We start from the raw sequence: 12,280 nt of genomic DNA, 5'->3' as shown, positions 1-12,280 counted from the left end.
CGAAGGGGCCGGGGGAGGGGCAGGCCCCGCGGAGCCGAGTTAGGTTTCGAGACCTGGGCGGACTGGGAAATGGGTTTGGGGGTGTCGGGTGGGGACTGGGACTCCGGGGGAGAGGGGAGAGAATTGGATGGAGAAATGGGCTTCCAGGGAGAAACGAGGGAGTGGAGGGAAAGGTGGGCTGGGAAAAGAGGCGAAATGACGGAGACAGGATGCCAGGGGAAGGTAGGAAAACAGACGCAGGAAGCTGGAGGACCTAGTTTTGGGGACAGGGAGGGAAATGCACTGAACGTGGACACGGATGGGAACCAGCCGACCCGACCTCACGGAGTGGGAGGGAAAGACGGGGACGGGGGTTGTTGAAGTGTTAGGAAGGGAAAGCCTTTTGTTCCTGTATGTGTGTGTATTCTGTGCCTTTTCTTTCAAGGCTGGAGAATGGAGAAGCAAGTGGTTATGCTGTTGCGGTGGTTGTGAAATGGGGAGGCGTGGGCTTTACCATTTTGAGGGAGAAGTGTTCGTGTTATGGTAGCAAGACGGGGAGAGACATGGCCACAATTTGTTGGTCTTGGTGAGGGAGTGGAGACTCTTCAGATTTAAAGGGGGCAGGGGCAGCCATGTTTGCTGCCAGGCACTGCAGTGTAAATAAATTCCTTCTCTCCGACAGCAGTATGAGTCTGGAAGGGGCCATTTCAGATGGTTAACCCCCTTTCTTTCTATTCATGAACTCTTCGCTTCCATCTTGAGGTCATTTAAAATTATTCTTAACCACCAAAAGGAGGTAGTGATGTTTTCCATCTTGTGTGTTTTGCTGCCCCCCCCCCCCTTCCCTCTTTCCTCTTCCTTCTGGTTGCAAACTAGGCATGCTAATGAACCGCAGTGTAAAATTTAACCCTTTTTATAAAGTTAGGACTGTATATTTTCTAGCTTGAAGGAATCATTACTACTCTCTTATTTCAAACATGACCATGAAAGATCTTTTAAATATTCATTGGTTTCAGAGGCCTCGGAAGCAGTCAACATGTTTTCTGCAATTCTTTAAGTAAACAAGGAAATTGCATCGGTTATTTTACTTGGACTTGGGCTCTTGGCAAAGCATTGTGTGGGGGTGAGAAGGGATAGGAAGATCTGCTTGTCATAGATTATCTGCTTGCTGTATTTTGAATATTAGAAAATGTGTGTAGAATTTTAAAATGTGTGTTTCTGATAGCTCTTACTTATAGGTTAAGAAGCATTTTCTTTTTTTATAAACGCTGTAACAACTGAAAGCTTCACTTTCATGTAGCTAGCTTAATACAAGCTTCACCACCAGTTCAGCATACTGCAATAATCTATGAAGCAGGCATGCAGTTCTCAGAGCCTCATTGAAGTGTCACTATTTTTGGTGGGAACTTTAGGTTACTCTCAGGAAAGCTACAGTATATTCAATTGTAATTATGTGTGTGGTATGAAATTCAGTTTAAATCCTGACAAATTTACAGTAGATAAATTAGGTGGAGACTCTTATTTTCATATTGAAAAGGATTAAATGTGTGTGACCTCTTGTTTTGTTTTATAATTATAATTGGAGTACTCTAAACTTTAATTAATCATGTCGATATTGAAACTGTTCTTTAATACCAGGAAGGCTTGTTAAAATTGTAATATAATGGACCCAAACCAGTTGCACTACATACTGACTTAATCTACCTAATGCAACTTTTTTTCAGTGGTTATATAGAAGTTAGGATGTGTTCTTGATCTTTTGAAAAAAATGAAATTGAATATTGTTAGAGTGGTACTTTGTGAGAGTGCTTTTAGTATAAAGGCCACGTTTACAACTTGGGAGTGTTTTGATTTGATAAAATTAAGCCCAAATTTTTGAAAACTTTGTGAGGAAAAGTTCCACTCAAAAAGCTATTGAGAAGATTTTTGGAATTTATTTTTATGCAGATTGCATTTTTATATCTCCACTTATTTGACATGTTATTTGTAATTAAATTGCAAATTATGTGCACGAACTATTAGTGCCATACATTTTTAGGAAACTGAAAAATTATTGTATATTAAAATAAACAACTCACATTGGCAGCTTGAATTACTAAAAATATAGTGTATTCCTATGTATACAGCATTTTGTGAAGATCAGGGTCCCTTGCCCAGTTGTCATGAGTAGTCTGGTGTCTTGCATAGGTATCCGTATAGTGAAGAAGACTATTCTAGTTAGATGATAATTAAAACCCAAACTTTACTCTGATTACCATATCCATCAGCCCACCTGCTACCTGTGAGAGCTTTTTTTTTTTTAAATCCTCACCCGAGGATATTTTTTCCATTGCTTTTTAGAGAGAATGGAAGGGAGGGAGGGCTGGAGAGACAGACAGACAGAGAGATATCGATTGGTTGCCTCCCCCAGGAGCCCCAAACAGGGCCAGGGATCAAGAGCCTGTGACCCCCGGGAATTGAACATGTGACCCTTTGGTGCATAGGCCGACGCTTTGACCATTGAGCAAACCGGCCAGGGCTGTGAGAGCTTTTTTTTTTTTTAACCTTATGCTCTTATGTGGACCCGGTTGAATGAGTTTTGAGTTTTGGTTAAAGGAAATTGGTTGTCTTTGAGATTGATCATCCTTGAGTGATTTGTCAAATCTGCTTCTAAATACTCTCGGTTTATGGAGTTTATAATAACATTCACAATAATCATAGTTATAGCTGATAATAGTTGTCCTCTTAAAATAGGCTAAGCTGAGTGTCTTACATGTATGGTTTTCTTCACCTTCCAGACAGTTGTGTGAGGTTAGTACTATTAACTCCTTTTTACAGATGGAAAAATTGAGGTTTAAGTAGCTTAACAACATCACATACAGTAAATAGCAAAACCAGTATTTGAACCCAGGTTTTTTCTAATTATATAACCTGAATCAGTAGATCTTTACTTTTAGGTTTTTTTAAAATTCACTAAAATAATACATGTTCATTATTTTTTTCCAATGATTATAAAAGACTAAGAGGTTTTAAAAAGTTACCCTATTTCCCACTGATGATCATTTGAAGTTTCTTGTGTGTCCTAGAATATTTCTGTACATATATGTATATCTGTCTTAAATTGGGCCATACTATGCATTTTGCATTTTTGTTTTAACAGGCTATCTGGGACATCCTTCCAAATGAACACTTATAAATCTATAGCTTTTTTTTTAAGGGTCATATAGTATTTCATTGTTTGGAATGTTGGTTCACATTAGGATGTTAACAGGTTTTTGCTGTTATAAGTCATTGAGCAGTTCCCTAACAGCCTATTTAAATAGAGGAGATACAGTACAGCTATATTTTACAAGAGAGAAAACTGAGGTTTTGGAGACACCCTGTTACCTGGTTCTTTACACCACATCACATTACATCATTATTATGAAAGTATTTGAGCTCTCTGTGAAAGCTCAAGGTGAGGGGGAATTCTCAAGATTAGGCACGTTTAGTATAATGAATGCAAGAGGATTAAGTTGTAGTGAGGTAAAGGATTATGCTTCTACTTTTTCATATTTTATTTACTATGATTTATATATAGCATATGCACAGAATATTTTTGCATACATAAATTAATCATGTCCAAGTATCTTTTTTAAAAATATATTTTTATTGATTTCAGAGAGGAAGGGAGATAGAAACAGCAATGATGAGAGAGAATCATTGATTGGCTGCCTCTTGCATGCCCCTTACACTGCACCGGGGATGGAGCCTGCAACCTGGTCATGTGCCTGAGTGGGAATCAAACCATGAGCCACATCAGCTAGGCATTTCCAAGTATCTTGGAAGTTTGTGTTTTGTGTAATAAAGTGGTTTGGGGCAGAATTTTTCCTATTTTAATAAAATTATCAATGAAATAAGATAGCAATGAAATAAAAAAGTAAGAGATTCATTATGGTCCTGGAAAACAACTTGGAAAGAAAATTGAGACACTGGTAAATTTTTAAAAATGAACTAAAAATACCTCATTAAAAAGTTTTTAAATAATCGTAGCAGGCACTGTTGATTATTTTTTATTATTTTTGTCTATCAGGAAGAAAATAAGTTATGGGTATTTATTTATTGGGTTCTTTAAAAAACAAAAAGGTAGTCTATTTTATTTTTTTTAAGTATATTTTTATTGATTTCAGAGAGGAACGGAGAGGGAGAGAGAGATAGAAACATCAGTGATGAGGAAGAATCATTGATCGGCTGCCTCCTGCACACCCCGCACTGGGGATCAAGTGTGCCCTTGACTGAATCAAACCTGGGACCCTTCAGTCCTCAGGCCAACGCTCTATCCACTGAGCCAAACCAGCTAGGGCAAAGGTAGTCTATTTTAGACACTTAAAAAATTAAAATCATTAAAGCTTTAAAAAGGTTTAGAATTTGGTATCCATAAAATCTGCTTCTTGATGAAATGCTGTGTTTAGTTGTACTTTAAGTGGAGTCTGTCATATTTGAAAGAGCAACTAAGGTGATTTATTCCTTTGTTAATAAATATGTCCAGCGTTTGAGTTTTCAATGAATGATGAGCTTTATTTCTTAAAGCTAATATTTTTATAAATACTAATAATTGTAAATTTAAAAAATTGATTATATGATGGCTACACATTTTTTAAAAAGCTTACCGAGTTTTGTTTTTGGTTTTTATTGTTGACCTTACTAAGTGCTTAATAAATACGTTTAAACACTTCTGTTTCATGTTGTGCCTCTTTAGTGTGGCATGAAAAGAAGGTTAAAGGCATATTTTCAGTTTTGTGAATTTAGAGAATGTTCAGTTTTTTACTAGATGGATGTGTGTTGTTACTCCTAAGGTACATCTGTTTATTGACAAGATTTTGAATTTGAAAATGGGTTCTTGGCTTTTTTAAATATTTCAATGTGGATCTGTGTCATAGTTGATTCATCTACAAATGATAACTCTTTCCTTACTAAGTTCCCTTTTTCATCTGGATTTAGGGCTGTATTGAGGAGAAAGTGAAAATGAAAATGAAAGTTTTTTATATTCATACAGTTTCCATTTTTAATCATAGGAATATATTATTATATAATAATAATACCTCGAGTTTATATTATACCTTCTGAAATGTTGATAGAATTCCCACACAATAACTCAACTCTTTTGCTTTGTAATGTGAAGTAAGAAAGCACAAGAATTATTTCACCTAAGCTACTTGAGGAACTCCTGAGGCCTAATAGACTGTCATGTTAAGTATAATTAGATTTTCAGATTTCAGTCTGAATACTTTTTAGAAGGTTAAAAATATATATGTGGGTAGGTGTTTCTTGACTTTTTCTTCATAGCCTGCTTTATCCTTACCTTGATAGACAAACATTAATTTTTAATGTAAGGATAGAGCATTTTTCTGCCATAGAACATGCTATTTCTTATTTTGGTATAACTTATATTCAAGGGCCTTGAAATATATAAGTAGATATTTTAAATTTAAGAACTGTGTGGCTTCCTGAGATTTTGTGGGTAAAGCAAAATTTAGCTCATCAAATTGATTTGAGATGAAGAAGGAAATTAAGAAGTGTCATATGGAGACTTGCGCAGTGGCATTTTGGCCATAGCCAAGACAGTATTGCATCTGTTGAGTTTTGTGTTTCTGACATCTTAGTTGTGGAGTCTTAAGAAAGTTGCACTTTAAACAAACAAAAAACACACCCAAAAACTTTTTAAAATAAGCATTTAAAAAACTTTTAAGTTGTGAAACTTGTTATAAAGAAAAGACCATAAAACCTAAATGTACAGTACAAACAAATAATTAGAAAGTGAACATCATGTAGGCACCACCCAAGTAATAAACTCTTTAAGAAAAGCTGCAGAAATAGCCCCATTAGGGTAGCTGGTATTGCCTTCCTGGTATTTGGACTTTAGGAATAAAAGTATGCTGAAAAATAACCTAAAAATTAATAGCCCTGAGGGTTCAGCGGATGTAAAAACTGAATGACTAGTTTTTTTATGTTATTATCAAAAGGATCATCTAGACCAGTGGTTGGCAAACCGAGGCTCGCGAGCCTCATGTGGCTCTTTGGCCCTTTGAGTGTGGCTCTTCCACAAAACGGCGCGCATGTACAGTGTGATTGAAACTTCGTGGCCCATGCGCAGAAGTTGGTTTTCGGCCTGGGCGAGTCTATTTTGAAGAAGTGGCGTGTGTCGGTTTGTCGGGCGACGGGAGGGAAAGCAAAGGTGAGAAACATAAGTAAAATCAGAGTGTCTAGGAAATATGCCTTTAACCTTCTTTTCATGCCACAAGAAATGGGGGTGTCGGTTCGTCGGGCAGGCCGCGGGATACACAGCGTGGGGGAGGCGCACGTGATTCATGCACGAGTTGAGTGAGACTGGCTACAAGACGAGTGTGGATGGGAGAGTTGGAAGGGGTCGCCCTCAGCGAACGTACCTCAATCAGATTGAGGACGTTTTTAGCAAAGGCCAGCTTAGGACTACCCTAATTAAGTTAATAACAATGTACCTACCTATATAGTTTAAGTTAAAAAAATTTGGCTCTCAAAAGAAATTTCAATCATTGTACTGTTGATATTTGGCTCTGTTGACTAATGAGTTTGCCGACCACTGATCTAGACAATTAAACAAGAATAGCTTTCTTGCATTTAGTGTAATCATTTAGTGGTTTGAAACCTTGGGCTGTATTAATAAATATGAAACAAAAATAATACTGCATCCTGCCCTGGCTGGTGTGGCTCAGTGATTAGAGCATAAGGCCCTCCTGCATTAAGGGTCTTAGGTTTGATTCCCAGTCAAGGGCTCATACCTGGGTTGCAGGATCATCCAGTCTAGGTGCATCCGGGAGGCAACCAATCTATGTGCCTCTCACATATCTCTCTCTCTCTTTCTCTCTCTCTCTCTCTCTCTCTCTCCCTCCCTCTCTCCCCCCTCTCTCCCTCTCTCTCCTTCCCTCCCTCCCTCCCTTCCACTCTCTCTAAAAATCAATGGAAAAAAATATCCTTGGGTGATGATTAACATCAAAAAGTTCCAAATCCTACAAGAATTATGCCATTTTATACAAAGTATTATTTATTCGGAATTCATCTCTTTTGCATTTAAAAAATTTTTTTTCATTGATTTCAGAGAGGAAAGGAGAGGGAGAGGGAGATAGAAGCCTTAATGATGAGAGATTATCATTGATCGACCACCTCCTACACACCCCACACAGGAGATCGAGCCCGCAACCCAGGCATGTGCCTTGACCAGGAATCTAGCCATGAATTGAACCGTGACCTCCTGGTTCATAGGTCAATACATAACCACTGAGCCATGCTGGCCAGGCTCTTTTGCATTTTTTAATAGGATTTAGTGACTTGGCTTTAGATTAATGTGCAAACTCTAATCTTTTAGACTTTTGCTTAGAACATGTCAAATTTGCCTATCTATCCTATATAATAAAAGAGGAACATGTAAATTGACCATCCCTCCGCTACGCTCACCAGCCAATCAAGAGTGAGTATGCAAATTAACCCAAGAGGGTTAATTTGCATACACAGGTGCCGGGCGGAGAGCAGAGCGGGAGAGCTAGCAGAGAGTGGAGCGGTTTGGGGAACTTGGCTCCCCAAGCCACCAGACGGAGAACATAGAGGGAGGCTGTGGGACGGAGACAGAGCAGGAAGGGAAAACCAAGAGCGCAGGGAGCACCAGGAATTCTGGGAATAGTTCTGGTGGCAGCCCCAGGACCTGAAGCGAAAGCCCAGAGCGCAGGGAGTACCAGGAATGCTGGGAATTGTAGATCTCCTAGACACGAGAGCAAAGTGAACCTGGAGCAAGTTACTGTTGTGGCGGTGGGGGATGGAGGGAAAGCAAAGGTGAGAGACATAAGTAAAATCAGAGTGTCTAGGAAATATTAAAGGGAAGATATCCTAAAACTTCCAGGAAATCTCCACCAAAGAAGCAAAGAAAAAAAAAAGCCTCTATTATTCTGTGAGCAACAAACCAAACTGGGTTGGGGCGGTGGGGTCTCAGACAATTCGCTCATATGATTGCAAAGGCAGACAGAAACTCCTGGATTGGAGAGGGCTCCCAGATTGGAGAGGGTGCAGGTCAGGCTGAGGGACCCACCCCCAGTGCACGAATCTTCATGCACTGGGCCCCTAGTATATATATAAAATCCTAAGCAACCGTCTGACTGTTTGACCGGTAGCTATGACGCGCAATGACCACCAGGGGGCAGATACTCAGCACAGGAGCTGCTGTTCGGGTGACACCCTGGAACCAGAGAGGAGGCAGCCCAATTTCAGGGTGCGTCACCCAAGAATGCCCTCTCGCAATCAGGGACCCCTCAGGGGATGTCAGAGAGCCAGTTTCAGCCCAATCCCCACAGGCCAGACCGAGGAACCCCACCAGTGCATGAATCCGTGCACCCATCCTATGTAATAAAGAGGTAATATGCAAATTAACCCCCACACAGTAATGCCATCACAAGATGGTGGCACGCACAGCAGGGGTGGGGCAGTGGGGGTGGGGCCAGTGGCTGCTCCACAAGGCTTCCGCCAGGGTTCCTGCAGCCCCGTGGGGGCATGAGGATCCCGGTGTCTGCTTCACGCGGCTTCTGCCGGGGTTTCTGTGGCCCCGCATGTGCTGCTGTGCACAACCCAGAGGCAGGGCATCGGGGCAGCACTCCAGGACTCGGGGGCCATCCCGTGGCGTGCCAGCGGGGAGGGTGGGAGGGGGTTCGGGGTTTCGTGCGATTTCGCACAAGGGGTCACTAGTACTACTAATAACCTCCTAATTTGTTTCTTATTTTATAAAAACAAGTTTGACTTTCTTGCTTTCACATTAAGTAATCAGTAGTGACAATCTATGTTTGACTCTTCATCCTTGGTGCCTCTGCTAGATTCTTACCTTTTCTCTATTTTGGCTAAGTGAACCACATTTCTTTTGAAACTGAAGAAACTTATTGATTGGGTTTCCTAGACTATTTTTTTTTAATATGTTTGGAAAAGGTAAATGTTGACTTTTGAGGATTTTGATAGAAAAAGTTGACAGTTCGCGCCCCCCTGCCGTCTCCCCCCCCCTTCCAAATACAGTCTATTTGCATAAAACTGCAGTGTGGACTTTGAGGAAGACATTTTTATAACACTTCTACATACATAAATTTAAAGCCTTTATTTGATTATTATAATTTTGTAAGTTTAAGCTATCTTCGTGTTTATGATTTCTGCAGGATCCTGATACATTAGGATGTAGTATTTCATGTTTGATTGTGGTGAGAAACTTATTGCTGTGCTTTACTGTAAACTTGAATTCCTTTCTGTAATGCAATAGAATGGTATTCTTTTTTTTAATTCTGACTGAAGGTTAAAGATATGCCTTACTAATTTCCCCCTGAAAAGATGTTGAGTTTTCCTAAAAGTGGAAGCTAACATGAATTGATATACTTATTTTTTAAATCTAAATTAGGTAGTTTACTTTGTGTCTGAAAAAGTTACCGTAGGGTTTCTGTATTGTTATCACCTGCACAATTATGCATTGGTCATTAGAATACATTTTTTTGCCCCACTGGTATGGCTCAGTTGAGCGTAGTTCCATGCACCAGGAGGTCACTGGTTTGATTGCTGGTCAGGGCACATGACAGGGTTGCAGGCTCAATCCCCAATACGAGGTGTACAGTGGGCAGCTGGTCAATGTTTCTCTCTCTTCGATGTTTCTGTCTCTCTCGCTCTCCCTCTCCCTTCTTATCTGTGAAATAAAAGCATATTTTAAAAAATAGAAAAGAAATTTTTTTGGGTGACTGAGATATTGTTAGTTAAGGTTAAGGTATTGCAAACATATACATACATGCACACACATACATAATATCCCTAAGAAATGTGATGGCCCTTTTAATTTTTATCTTTTAATGGAAAATTTGCACTTTCCAAAGTGGCCAGTAGTTTAAAAATAACATTTGTTATGTTTAAGTTATGAAAGGATGGTTTATTGTAGGGAAATTGAAAACCATTTAAAATTGCCTAAAATCTTACCAAATGGAAGTAACTACTATTAACACTTTGTTCTATATTCTTCGTGTTTTCTTTTCTTATTGCTACACTATATGTATTTTCTTTACAAATTGGAATTGTACATTTGTATTATTTTGTAACATGCTTTATTGTGAAATAATATTTTGAGAATGTAGTTTTAAAAATTGTTAACATTTCATTGTAAAGAATGTTTACCCTTCTTCTGTTGATGGTATTTTAGGCAGGTTAGAACTTGGGGATATTATAATTTGAGACATATTTATACATTAAAAAAAAAACCACTGTATGACTGATATTTTATTATAGTCAATTCCTGGAAGTAAAATTACTTAAGAAATATGAACATTTCAGCCTGGCCAGTGTAGCTCAGTGGTTGATTCTCTCATCATTGATGTGTCTCTTTCTCCCTCTCTGAAATCAATAAAAATATATTTTAAAAAATGAACATTTCAGAAGCTTTTGACACACACTTTCAATTTGTTCTCCAGAAAGTTTTTTAAAAATAAGTTTTATTGAGAAATAAATCACATACCATACAATTCACCCGTTTAAAGTATACCATGCAATGGTTTGCATTGCAACGGAGAGAGTGTTGTATGCATTTTAAAATATATTTTTTTTCGTTCAAATTTTATTTAGAACTACTTTGTTTTAGAAAATGTTTATAAAAATTATGCTATGCCTATGCCTGTATAATTAATTGTTGCAACCTTGTTACCATTTGGAAAGTATGGTTTTGTTTTTTTAAGAGAGATTTGCTTTGCTCTAACTGACCTTCACCCTGACAGTTGTTCTATTTGCCATAAGCCATTTAAACATCTTTTTTTTTTTTTTTAACTCAGTGGTCAGTGGAGTGTAGGCCAAGAGCCAAAGAAATCTGAGTTCCTGTCCCCACTGTACCTTTTACCTCTGACGGTCAGAATTCTTATCTCTGAAATAGAGATGAAAATGACTATTTTCTGGAGTTACAGGGATCCAAATTAGACGTGCTAGAGTGTGCCTAGAGCTTTATTCAGTGGCAGTGTCATAACAGTGGGGTTTATCTCAGGCATGATAGAGAATATGATGTTTAGAACTGTAACAGGCATATAGGTGATAATAAATGACTCTTTTTAAAAAAATATATTTTATTGATTTTTTACAGAGAGGAAGGGAGAGGGATAGAGAGTTAGAAACATCGATGAGAGAGAAACATCGATCAGCTGCCTCCTGCACACTCCCCACTGGGGATGTGCCCGCAACCAAGGTACATGCCCTTGACCGGAATCGAACCTGGGACCCTTGAGTCCACAGGCCGATGCTCTATCCACTGAGCCAAACCGGTTAGGCATAAATGACTTTTTAATATAAGAAAACTAACATGCAAAATGAACTAATCTTTAGTTGCACATTTAATGGATGAAGAAATAAACTCAGTTGGCTCAAACTCACTTTCATAGAACTTAAAAGTTGAAAGTTAACTAATGCATGATCAGAATGTTTGCATGGGTTATGTGGGCGTTTCTCAGTTGGTAAGAGAATTCGTGCTGGTACAAGTATAAACATGAAGTTAATTTTCCAGTCCAAATTTGCTTACACTGTTGTTATAACAACAGCATGAAGGCTACAGCTTCACCAACACTTAGTCTTCTGATTAAGCAAATAGGTGATAATGTACATTTTGAATTTATGGTATGAAGTTACTTACGTTCTGACTTTTATTGCTTATTTTAAAATGAAATGTTGAATACAGTTGAACCTAAAACACTAAAGTGCTAAACCTGATGAAACAAAAAAAAAAAACCTGGTCTTTACAGGAAAGATAAACTTAGTATATATTATTTTAGATATTATGATCAGTTGCTTAGTACTTTAAAAACTACATATAATTTATTCTTTTTATATCTTGCTATGGGGAATGAAGACTACAGGGGAAAAGAAAGTAAAATTTGAACATATGCAAAGTTTTAAGAACCAAACTAAAAAAAAACTGAGAAAACATCTATCTATATATATAAAAGCCTAAGCAACCTTTACAACCGGTCAACCGAACGACAGGTTGCTATCACGACACTGACCACCAGGGGGCAGACGCTCAATGCAGGAGCTGCCCCCTGGTGGTCAGTGTGCTCCCACGGCCAACCTCCCATGGTCCCTCCCCCCGGCCAGCCGGCCCCTATCCACCCCAATTGCCAGCCAGGTCGTGGGACCCCACCCGTGCACAAATTCATGCACCGGGCCTCTAGTTTTACAATTTAAGTGTGTTGGGGAAAGAGGTAGGAAAATATGTGGGTGAACTTGTTAGTTTACTAGATTTCATAGTGAATAGAACAGGATGACTGAT

The 12,280-nt window shown here is 38.8% G+C and overlaps 1 protein-coding gene across 8 annotated transcripts in view; it reads left to right on the top strand.

The window, feature by feature from the left end:
• WHSC1L1 (Wolf-Hirschhorn syndrome candidate 1-like 1) overlaps nucleotides 1-12,280 on the top strand; it is a 102,921-nt gene that overhangs the window by 426 nt on the left and 90,215 nt on the right. The window contains exon 1 of one of the 8 annotated variants that reach the window (XM_014536320.1): nucleotides 153-222. The exons of 6 other annotated variants lie outside the window; for them this stretch is intronic. The gene's annotated coding sequence lies outside the window, so the exon portion shown is untranslated. Of the gene's footprint in view, nucleotides 1-152; nucleotides 223-9,162; nucleotides 9,201-12,280 lie in introns of those variants that run through there. One more of the 8 variants, XM_014536314.1, reaches the window with a different exon arrangement.

This window comes from Myotis brandtii, unplaced genomic scaffold, assembly GCF_000412655.1.
Source record: "Myotis brandtii unplaced genomic scaffold, ASM41265v1 scaffold103, whole genome shotgun sequence".
NCBI lineage: Eukaryota > Metazoa > Chordata > Mammalia > Chiroptera > Vespertilionidae > Myotis > Myotis brandtii.
This window is presented reverse-complemented; position numbering and strand designations above follow the sequence as displayed.